At 35.7% G+C, this 12873-nt stretch overlaps 1 pseudogene; it reads right to left on the bottom strand.

Moving 5' to 3' along the window:
* Window positions 1–10782: 10782 nt before the first annotated feature.
* On the bottom strand, window positions 10783–10946 carry LOC116897643 (annotated as a pseudogene).
* Window positions 10947–12873: the final 1927 nt, after the last annotated feature.

The raw sequence follows: 12873 nt of genomic DNA, 5'->3' as shown, positions 1-12873 counted from the left end.
GGCTGAAGACATTACACACTTAGAAAACAAATATCCTTCTGGAATTGACCTAGAAGACTCAATATTGGACATTAGATCACATACTTTCTGCATAAGACATACAAGCTGCAAACACAGAACAGCTACAATAATCCTATCCAGTTGTAAAGTCAAGAGGCACAATCAGGATTAGCACCAGAAGATATTCTTAAAAGTACAATAGTGGCACATGTATCCTGGGCATACACAACAGGTATCTAATTGTACTTAAAGGTTGCTCAATAGGAGCATACTTTCTTGAATACAATAATTCTTTGTAGAGTTAATTTAGATAACTACCTGAAATGTCAATACCATGGAACTCAGAGCAATATTTAATACTGCCAATTTCCTAAACTAGTTTGATCTTTAATTGCATTTTAACATTTGTCCTTGTATCCACAGATAAGTGTATTTCTGACACCTCATCAAAGTGACTTATTTTTATAACAGATGGAGATAATTACAGAAAGCCACAACTGACCATGGTGTGCCTGCCCCCAATCATACTGTTACAACACAACTTCAATACTTAACAGTGAGGACACATTACAAAAGAAGGGTCAAAAAGATTGTAAGAGCCAAAAAAAGCAATGCATCTGCTACCGGAAATTTTGTTAAGAGGAGGAAAAAAGACAATCATGAAGTATGGTTGGGCGTGGAACTCTGAGATGTTTGGGGAGGAGTGAAGGAGAGTCAATATACTCTATGAAATAAACTAATAAACATAAGGAAGACTTTCACAACAAACCTTATTTCCTCATTGAAAGTAAATATGACTTTTATATTCAATCTAATCCATTTAATATTTTGACATATTTTGGTGTCTGTATAACACTTGGCTCATTTTTGTGTCACACAGAGCTAACAAGCTTGCTTTTAATCAGGAGTTAACAGTTTGCTTTTTCATGTTTCAGTTCTCAGTTCTAATGTAAACTTCTAGGACATTCTTACTGTATACCTGTTACCAATGCCAACCTTACAGCTAGCCACTCTTTTCTAAGTTTTTAAAACTATTTTCATAAATTCATTCAATATCTACCATTGCATCAGTTCCAAGTCACTGAGTTTATACCATGAGAATAAGAAACCCCCAGTGTGTTTTTAAGTCCTTTTGTCTAATATGCAGTAGCTATCCAAGAAGCATTAATGAATTAGTAAAATCACCAAGACATGAACCTTTTTTCTATGATAATATATGTCTTTACATTGCGTGACCCCAAACCACTTCTTAACATCATTTAACTATGGGAGAACAAGACATTAAGCTCATGCAGGTTATCTTTTTGCTTGAGAGGTGAGACAGGGGGTTATTCAGGAGTACAAGGGCAACATAGGCTTGAGATCTGTTTTAACAGAAGCAAGAAAAGTAAATAAGCTTGTTTAAAAAGCATGTGACCGTAATGTAATATATTTTGATGGTATTTCACATACCACTTTTATAATAAAGAGGTTGATAAATTATACCATTTTATGCACAACAGTATTTTCAAACTTTTAATTTGATTCTAATAGGTAAGTATTTCACAGTAAAAATAATTGTTTATTTCCAAATCACAATTTCCACTCTTTGACATTTATACAACAAATGTGTGATGCTTAATGTTAGTGAGTTGCCAACAAGAAGAATTGTGTGAGGGTCTTTCCAGTTTTTGCCTAACACTGAGCTGATGAGGTCCCACAGCTCTCTTCTGAGGGGAAGAGAGCTAGGTTCTCAGAAGTACAGACAATCCTGAGAGCTCAGAGGAGGCAACTACTTCTGCTTATATTCCTGACCCAAGAGGAAGCCATCTCGTGCCCTCTTTGTCTTCTGGGCACAGGAACCTAGGAACAGTCAGGCAGAGGATCCTTCCTGTCTCAGCCTATGCCCAGAGCTGAAAGCCAGTCCCCAGGAGCATTGACACACCTGAGAGCAGAGGTTAAGATCACCACTTCTTTTTTGAGGGACACACCGAGAGTCCTAAGGACACAGGAACCCAGGAACAGTCTGGAACAGGACCCTTCCAGTTTGTGCCTGTGCCCTGTGCTGACCTGGTCCCACAACTCTCTTTACCTAGATCCCCTGGGAATAAAAAGGGAGTCTAAGAAATGCAGACAATCCTGAGAGAACAGAGGAGACTATCACTTCTTTTCACATTCATGGCACAAGACGAACCAGCCTGGAGCACTCTGGACACAAGAAATGAGGAGCAGTCTGGGACAGGATCCTTCTAGTTTCTGCCTGCACTTGGAGCTGACCTGTGACACATATCTTTGTATCCAGATCCCACTGGGAGAAAGCCATGCTCCAGGAAAGCTGACACACAGGCTTACAGGAGGGTCAAGCTACTGTCAGAAAAAAGTCCATTTAACACCAAGACAAGCAGAGGGTGAGAGGCAAGTACAAGAAGATAAATAAAAGAAAGCAAGACTACTTGGCATCATCAGATCTGAGTCCTTCAACCAAAGCAAATACTGGATATCTCAACACACCAGAAAAGCAAGATTTGTATTTTAAACCACATATCATGATGATGATACCAGACGTAAATAGATGCCTTAAAGTACGTAAATAGATGCCTTAAAGAAATACAGGACAAGACAGGGGTTTATAAAAAAAGACCTTAAAGAGGAAACAAAAAGAAACAAAAAAAGAAAAAAAGAAAAATCTCTTAATGAATTACAGGAAAACACAACCAAACAGGGGAAGGAATTAAACAAAAGGATGCAGTATTTAAAAATAGAAATATAAACAATAAAAAAATCACAAAGGGAGCGATTTCTGGAGATAGAAAATCTAGGAAAGAAATCAGGAGTTATAGATGCAAGCATCACCAACAGAATACAAGGGATAGAAGAGAGAATCTCAGGGTAGAAGAAACATGGAAAATATTGACACACCATAAAAGATAATGTAAAATGCAAAGATCTCCTAACCCAGAACATTCAGGATATCCAGGGCACAATGAGAAGATCAAACGTAGGGATAATAGATATAGAAGAGAATGAAGACTCCCAAATTAAAGGGCCAGTAAACGTCTTCAACAAAATTATAGAAGAAAACTTCCCTAACATAAAGAAAGACATACCCATAAACATACAATAAGCCACAGAGCTCCAAATAGATTGGACCTCAAAAATTTTCCTTCCATCAAATACTGGTCAAGACACCAAATGCAAAAAAACAAAGAAAGAATATTAAAAGCGGTAAGGGAAAAAGGTCAATTAACATACAAAGTCAAACCTATCAGAATTACACCAGACATCTCACCAGAAACTATGAAAGCCAGACAATCCTAGGAAGATGTCATATAGACCCTAAGAGAACACAAATGCCAGTCCAGGGTACTATATTCAGCAAAACTTTCAATTCATATAGATGGAGAAATGAAGACATTCCATGACAAAACTAAATTTACACCGTACCTTTCCACAAATCCAGCCCTACAAGGATAATAGATGGAAAACTACAACACAAGGAGTGAAACTACACCTTAGAATAAGCAAAAAAAGTAATAACCTTGCAACAAAACAAGAGAGCCACACAAACATAATTCCACCCCTAACAACAAAAAAATAACAGTAAACAACAGCCACTATTCCTTAATATCTCTTAACATCAATGGACTAAATTTTCCAATAAAAAGACAGAGACTAACAGACAGGATACATATAAAGGACCCAGTATTTTGCTGCATTCAGGAAACACAATTCAGTGACAAAGACAGAAACTATCTCAGAGTAAAAGCCTGTAAAACAACTTTTCAAGCTAATTGTCACAAGTAACAAGCTGGAGTAGCCATTCTTTTTTTTTTTTTTTTTTTTTTTTTTGTTTTTTTTTTTTTTTTTTTTTTTTTTTTTTTATTAACTTGGTATTTCTTATATACATTTGAATGTTATTCCCTTTCCGGTTTCAACAAACATCCCCTCCCCCTCCCCTTCCTTATGGGTGTTCCCCTCCCACCCCTCCCCCATTGCTGCCCTCTCCCCAACAGTCTAGTTCACTAGGGGTTCAGTCTTAGCAGGACCCAGGGCTTCCCCTTCCACTGGTGCTCTTACTAGGATATTCATTTTGCAACCTCCTACGAGGTCAGAGTCCAGGGTCAGTCCATGTATAGTCTTTGGGTAGTGGCTTAGTCCCTGGAAGCTCTGGTTGGCTGGCATTGCTGTACATATGGGGTCTCGAGCTCCTTCAAGCTCGTCCAGTTCTTTCTCTGATTCCTTCAACAGGGGTCCCGTTCTCAGTTCAGTGGTTTCCTGCTGGCATACGCCTCTGTATTTGCTGTATTCTGGCTGTGTCTCTCATGAGCGATCTGCACTCACATTTTGATCATCCGTCTTGAGTTTCATTTGTTCTAGGCATCTAGGGTAACTCAAGCATTTGGGCTAATAGCCACTTATCAATGAGTACATACCATGTATGTCTTTCTGTGATTGGGTTAGCTCTGGAGTAGCCATTCTAATATCGAATAATGTCGACATTAACCAAAAGTTATCAAAAAGAATAAGAAAGCACACTTCATAATCATCAAAGAAAAAAATCCACCAAGAGGAACTCTCAACCCTATATTTGTAAAAGAAAACTTAATAAAGCTAAAAGCTCATATTTCATCCTGAAACAAAAGAATATACCTTCTTCTCAGTACCTCATGGTATCTTCTCCAAAATTGAGCATATAGTAAGTCACAAAAGAATCCATAACAGATATAAGAAGATTGAAATAATCCCATGTGTCCTATCAGATCACAATGGGCTAAGGCTGGTCTTCAATAACAATAAAAATGACAGAAAGCCCAAATATACATAGAAGTTGAACAATGCTCTCCTCAATGATAACTTGGTCAAGGAAGAAAAAAGAATGAAATTAAAAACAATTTAAAATTTAGTGATAATGAAGGCACAACATACCCAAACTTATGGGACACAATGTAAGCAGTGCTAAGAGGAAAACTCATTTCTCTGGGTGCCCCCAAAAAGAACCTGGAGAGAACATACACTATCAGCTTGACAAGACACCTAAAAGCTCTAGAGCAAAAAGAAGCAAATATACCCAAGAGGAGTAGACGGCAGGAAATAATAAAACTCAGGACTGAAATCAACCAAGTAAAAACAAAAAGAACTATGCAAATAATTAATAAAACCAGGACCTGGTTCTTTGAGAAAATCAACAAGATAGATAAACACTTAGCCAGACTTATCAGTGCCAACAGAGATATTATCCAGATGAATAAAATCAGATATGGAAAGAGAGACATAACAACAGAATCTGAGGAAATTTAAAAAATCATCAGATCCTACTACAAAATACTCTATATATTCCACAAAACTGGAAAATCTGGATGAAATGGACAATTTTCTAGACAGATACCAGGTACCAAAGTTAAATTCGGATCAGAGAAACAATCTAAACAGTCCCATAACTACTAATGAACTAGAAGCATTATTAAAAGTGTCCCAAACAAACAAACAAGCAAAAAAAAGCCCAGGCCAAGACTTGTTTAGTGGAGAATTTTATCAGACCATCATAGAAGACCTCACACCAATACAGTCCAAAGTATTCCACAAAAAACAAACAGAAGCAACACTACCCAATTCCTTCTATGAAGCCAAAATTATGCTTATACCTAAAACATACAAAGACTCAACAAAGAAAGAGAACTTTAGACCAATTTCCCTTATTAATATCCATGCAAAAATACTGAATAAAATTCTTTCAAACTGAATCCAAGAACACATCAAAACTATCATCTATCATGATCAAGTATGCTTCATCCCAGGGATGAAGGAATGACTTAATATATGGAAATTCAGCATATTCTACTATGTAAAAAAAATCAAAGAAAACAAAACTCATGACCTTCTCATTAGATGCTGAGAAATCATTTGACAAAAATCAACATTCCTTCATGATAAAAGCCTTGTAAATAATGGGAACTCAAGGCCCATACTTAAATATATTAAAAGTAACATACAGCAAACGAGTAGCCAACATCGAAGTCAATGGAGAGAAATTAGAAACAATCCCACTAAAACCAAAGACTAGACAATGCTGCCCACTCTCTCCCTACTTATTCAATATAGTATTAAAAGTCCTAACCAGAGATATCAGAAAAAAAAGGAGTTCAAATGGATACAAATTGGAAAGGAAGAAGTCAAAATATCACTATTTGCAGATGATATGATAGTATATGTCAATGACCCCAAAAATTCCACCAGAGAACTACTAAGCTGATAAACAACTCCAGCAAAGTTGCTGGACATAAAATTAACTTAAATACATCAGTAGCCTTCCTGTACTCAAAGGATAAACAGGCTGAGAAAGAAATTAAGGAAATGACACCCTTCACAATAGTCACAAATAATATGAAATACCTCAGTATTAGTCTAACCATGCTAGTAAAAAATCTGCATGACAAAAAATCAAGTCTCTGAAGAAAAAAATTGAAGAAAGAAATCTCAGAAGAGGGATAGATCTCCCATGCCCATGGATTGGCAGGATAAATATAGTAAAAATGGCCATTTTACCAAAAGCAATCTACAGATTCAATGCATGCAATCCCTATCAAAATTCCAACTCAATTCTTCATAGAGTTAGAGCAATTTGCAAATTCATTTGGAATAACAATAAATGTAGTATAACAAAAACTATCCTCAACAGTAAAAGAACTTCTGGTGGTATCACCATCCCTGACTTCAATCTGTATTACAGTGCAATAGTGATAAGACCTGTATGGTATTGGTGCAGAGACAGGCAGGACAATCTATGGAATAGGATTGAAGGCCCAGAAATGAACCTGCAGACATATGGTCACTTGGTCTTTGACAAAGGAGCTAAAATGATATAGTAGAAAAAGATAGCATTTTAAACAAATAGTGCTGATTCAACTGACAGTCAGGATGTACAAGAATGCATATTGATCCATTCTTATTGCCTTGTTCAAATCTCAAGGTTAAGTGTATCAAGAAACTCCACATAAAATCAGATATACTCAAACTAATAGAAGAAAAATTTGGGAAATGCCTTGAACACATGGAAACTGGGAAAAATGTACTGAACAGAATACCAATTGCCTATGCTTTAAGATCAAGAATCAACAAATGGGAATTTGTAAAATTGTAAAGCTTCTGTAAAGTAAAGGACACTGTCATTAGGACCAAATGTCAACCAACAGATTGGGAAAATATCTTTACCAATCCTACATCCAATAGAGGAGTAATTGTCCTCATTGGAGTAGTTAGAGAAAGACATGAACCCCATAAGACAATGTTTGGAGAAGAGACTGAGGAATGACCAGGCAGTATGTATGTATATATATACCAAACCTAGACAATATTACTGAAACCAAGAAGTGCATGCTGACAGGAGCCTGATATATCTGTCTCCTGAGAGGCTCAGTCAGAGTACGACAAATACAGAGGTGAATGCCAGCAGCAAAACATTGAACTGAGAGTGGGGTCCCCATTGTAGGAGTTAGAGAAACGATTGAAGAAGCTGAAGGGTTTGTAACCCCATAAGAACAATAATACCAACCAACCAGAGCTCCCAGGGACTAAACCACCATCCAAAGAGCATATATGGACAGACCTATGACTCCAGCTGCATATGTAGCAGAGGATAGACTTGTTGGACACCAAAGGGAAGAGAGGCCCTTGGTCTTGTCAAGGCTGGACCCTGTCCTCCCCCGAGTGTAGGGGAATGTCAAGTGGGATGGATGGGTAGATTAGGGAAAGAGGATAACATTTGAAATGTAAAAAAAAAAATCAAATTAAAAAAGAAAACCCTTATTAAAATAGGTTTCAATCTACAATTACACATGCATATCTTGCAGGCAGGACACCAGAAAGGACTCAAGGGTTTTATAACTGGGATGGTGTTTATTTTTCTCTTTGGTAGCATATCTTCCTGTACCAAAGACACCAGATTGAGATCCATCACTCCTGAGAATGGTTTGTTTGAGACATTGTATCTCTACTTAGCTCTGCCTATCTTAGAACTCACTATCTATATCAGTCTGGCAAAAAAAAAAAAAAAGAAAGAAAGAAAGACAGACAGACAGACAGACAGAAGGAAAGAAAGAAAGAAAAAGAAAGAAAGAAAAAGAAATTTTGTTCAAAATAAAGGATTGTTATTTGGTGTTCATCTTATTAAAGTATTATGTCATATTATTGGCTTGATTTGATAGGCACAAATGATATTGTTTAGCTCCTAAAATTTAAGATGTATATAGACTTTTCTTTTGAATTCTCAACCGATATGAATTATAGATCACAAATATAAGGATATTTTTCAAGTGTCAATGTAATGTATCAAATTTCACATTTAATAGTAAACAACTATTACATTCAAATAGAAAATAGAAAAATATAATTGTAATAAATTAATGTTCATATTATATAAATATTTCATTGTATTTATGAAGTAGTACCTGAAGAAAATGTATATGAAATGTCATAGTTTGCTTGATTTTCTTTTGAATATAATTAATGTCTAGAAAAGAACTGAACAGTAGGAATAGGGTTTCCATTTTAAGTGAAAGCAAATAATGTTGAATATGCATATATATATATATATATATATATATATATATATCCCATCATCATCAGAAGGACTTTTATCTTCTACAGCAAATGAGAATACACAAAGAGTCCCATGGAGGGGTGAGAGAGAGAGAGAGAGAGAGAGAGAGAGAGAGAGAGAGAGAGAGAGCGAGAGAGAGAGAGAGAGAGAGAGAGAGAGAGAGAGAATCAGTTTAAATGTGAGGTCTCCATCAAATCCCTCCCCTCAGAGCTCAGAGAATCCCAAGGAAGAGGAGGAAGAAAGCTTGTAAGAGCCACAGGGGAAGGCAGACACAAGGTATATAAGGTTCTCTGAATCAACTAAACAAAGCTCCTATGAACACACAGACATACAGAGAACAAAGAAGCTATCATAGGGCCTACTCATGTCTGCACCAGATTCTCTGCATATACATTATAGCTATTAGCTTAGTATTTTTGGGAACTCTTGAGTGTGAGAACAAGTGGTATCTGACTCTTGAGCCTTCTCTTGTGACTTTTCTTCTTCTGTTGGTTTGCCCTGTCCAACTCTGATATGATAATTTTGCTTCACCTAATTATATTTTATTTTGTCATTTTTACCTGTTACTTCTTAGAAGTTTGTTCTTTTTCCAATGAATTAAAAAAAAAAAAAGATTGAACCCAGAGTGAAGGGAATATAAGAGGGCAGAGAAAGAGGGCAAGCTACAATCAGAATATTTTCTCAATAAAATAAAAAGTGAAAAATAACAAATGAGTTTATCTAGGTATCACACAATACTTCTGTCATCCAGCATTGCAAGACCCTGAGGAAGGAGAGTAGACCTCAAAGTAAGTCTGAGCCCCCATTAGGAATTCCAGGCCATATGCTACATCAGCATACATGGAGATACATTGTCTCAAAGTAAATAAACTAAAGGTTAGGTTGCCTTAAAAATATTAGAGTCTCAAAAGTCAGACAAACAATAGATGTAATAATAGATAGATAGATACAAATTTATCCCTTATGTTACTTAAATGTTGTATCAACAACAAATATTTTTAAACCTATCCCTGTGTACAATATAAATCTAACAAATTGAAAGAGATTTTGTTCTTTCTTCTGTTCCACTTGACAAACAATTCCCCTAAGACATGTAAATAAAATATATCCCAGATGAACATGATGCCACAAATAGGAGAGTTCATCTGGTGAAGAGGAATAATCAAAGTTCAAAGTTCAAAGGTTAGATTCAAAATGCCTCCCATAAAGTCAACTGATTGTGCTTGCATTGTTTTAAACTTTTTGATTCACTGCAGACCTGCTTTCAATAAGTTTCATGTATAATTTTAACAATAAAATAACCCACAGCCTTAAGCTCAACGTGATGATGTGGGAGAAGAGGGGGCACAGCATTCATTGCACAGAGGGAAAAAAGCAAAACAGATTGCTTCCACCTCCCCCCCACAAGAAATCATAGGCAACATCACAAGGACAAACACTTGGCATCTGAGAATTTCTCTATATTTCTCCTCTCCTGTAAGCTACCACACCCAGAATTTCCCATAGACCCTGTCCCTTGGTTTTAGCCCTTTGTATATCCCATCTCCCTTAGCAGTCCCGTATTTGTTTTTGTGCTTGCAAGAGATCCCTGGTACAAATCATTCTCTGAGAATATCAGAAATTGATAAGAACTAATACTGCTCAGATAATGACAGTAGCATGCAGAGCTTATTAACATCTGCAACTCATGTCGATCCAACACAAGAGTCAACAAATATTCCAAAATGCCTCCCTTTAATTAGTGTTTTACCTATGTCTTAGCATTAAGAGTTAATACCAATTGGAGAGTATTTTCTTTATCTCTGGTTCTTTATTTTAATCTGTCAAGAGAAAGTTAATCATTGCAAAATATTTAACAGTAAGAATCACCCTAAACTCCTCCTCCCACCTCCAACATAGAAGTCAGTTTCCTATGCTCAGTCTCACCTGGACAGAAAAGAATCACAGAGGGGTATATTTGCTGCTATTTCTACATCTAAGCAAATGTAATACCTACCTGATTTTAAATGCCAAAGCGCAACAGGGTAATCTTTTCTGTTACTAACAGCTAGTAAAATTCAACAAATATATATGTGTCATATGGAAATATTAAAAATCTACTAAACAAATAGAATTTATTTTAATGTTTAATTATTTTAAGCATTGTTGAGCAAAATTCTTCCTTAGACATTGCAAACTAGACTGATCTTCTCTGATTTTAGTAGTTTCGAAAATAAACTTTAAATGACTGTAATCCAAACTAGAGGAAAATTAACAAGACACTGCACATTATCCAAGGATCAAGAATAAATTCAACCTTACCACACCACTCTTGGTTCCTATTCAATATATTTTTCTACACTTGATCTTAGCCAAAAGGCCGAGAAGCGATCAATATATTTTTCTAAGTTTTATCTGAAGCACTGAGACAAAAGATATAAATTAGATAATCATATGGAAAAAATTAAAATGTCCCTTTTTGCCTGTGATAAGATTTTATATCAAAGAGGCTCTTGAGATACCACCATCTTTAAATGCTGATAAATACTTTGGACAAATTAGTTATAAAATTGACAAACAAAAATCAATAACCTCTATATTGTTACAAAGTGAAATGGAGATAACATAATTCATTTTAGGCACACAATCATTACCATACACACACAAAAGGAAAGAAATGAGAAATAGAAAAACAGCAATAGGAAATTAACCTACCCAATCAAACAGAAGTGCATTCCAATGAAAGTTCTATGATACTGAATAAAGAAATTGAAAATGGCACTAGAAGTTGGGGCTGGGGGCTGTACATGCTCATGGGTTGCATGCAATCAGGGTGATTTTTGTTGTTGTTGTTGGTGGTGGTGGTGGTGTGTGTGTGTATGTGTACGTGTATATGTGTGTGTGAGTGAGTGTGTGTGTGTGTGTGTGTGTGCATACCTGTGTAGTTTATTATGATTTTCCATCTTTGTTTTTTGTCTATGTACTTGGTGTTTGTGCTTGTGTGCATGTGTTTTGGAATTTGGAGGGAAAGGTATGTATATATGTACAGACATAAATGTGCATATAAATGTCATGGCCTGAAATTGATACTTACTGTCTTCTTTAGTTACTCTCTATTTTATACACTGAGTCAGGGTCTACCTTATAGAAATTAGACGTCGCCTGTCTTTCTTGTCTAACTAGTCAGTTTGCCCTGGTGATTTTCTATCATTGTTGTTTTCTATTTGCTAAGATTACAGGTGGACCACCTGAGGGGGTTTATGGGGTCAGTGGAGATCCCAACTCCAGTTATCCACTGAGCTATCTCCTCAGGCCCAAAGTTGTACTACATTTATACAAAATAACCTGATATTTGAAAATCAAAAGTTGACTGCTGAAATTTGAAACATCATTCCAAGCAAGATTTTTGTTTCACCATATACTAAAACTGAATCCATGTTTATTATCAATAATTTTAGAGATCAGCTTTTCTCAAAGATGTTTTAATTGCAAGAGAAATACAAGAATATATTTCATTATTTTCACTTTAATATTTACTCTACCGAGTAAACCTATGTTTCCTTACGTCCAACAAAGGATGCTAAATTTGGTTCAGCAACTATTTTGAAACATGTGAAAGTGTGAATCTTTACCATTCAAATGAATATGGAGAAAATAATACGAGTGTGTGGTCTGTTCCCCAGGACTTTTCATTTCTTGATTAGTCTGTCTAGTTTGATGTCAATGAGTGAGGAAGTGCAATCTCAGGACTCAGGAAGCAGAGAAAGGACAATCAGTTTCAAAGCCAAACTCAGCTGGATAGCGACTTTGAGGCCACACTTTGCTATAGGAAACACTGTCACAATTAGCTAATTATTTAATTCTCTTTTTCAAATGCCTACTTAAAGGAATAAAAGTTATTTTAAGGCAGAAATTAGGACATAACGATCAAGAAACTCAATCTTTGACACAATTCAGAAAGACATAACTTAATGCTGACTCTAAGCTTCCTGACTATAGATTTATTTCCAAATGCTTACATCATCCTTGAGATACAGAATACTCCAGAACAATAGTTCAGACTTTTATTTTTTTTTAATTATAATGAAGTTATAAAATTTCTCGAAAGCTAATGGAATGCTGATGAGATGATAAGACAGAAGCAATTGTAATTGCAGAGTATATTTATAGTGGATTATTAACTTGCGAATTAGGGTAATTATCGAGTTTCCTATAAAAACTTTCATGTGTAGCCCCTGCTATTTTTGCTAATTAGGATTATAACTAAGTTATAAAGAAACAATGCATATTTTCACAAAATTTTAATTAGTGTAAAGAAA

This window comes from Rattus rattus, chromosome 3 (assembly GCF_011064425.1).
Source record: "Rattus rattus isolate New Zealand chromosome 3, Rrattus_CSIRO_v1, whole genome shotgun sequence".
NCBI lineage: Eukaryota > Metazoa > Chordata > Mammalia > Rodentia > Muridae > Rattus > Rattus rattus.
This window is presented reverse-complemented; position numbering and strand designations above follow the sequence as displayed.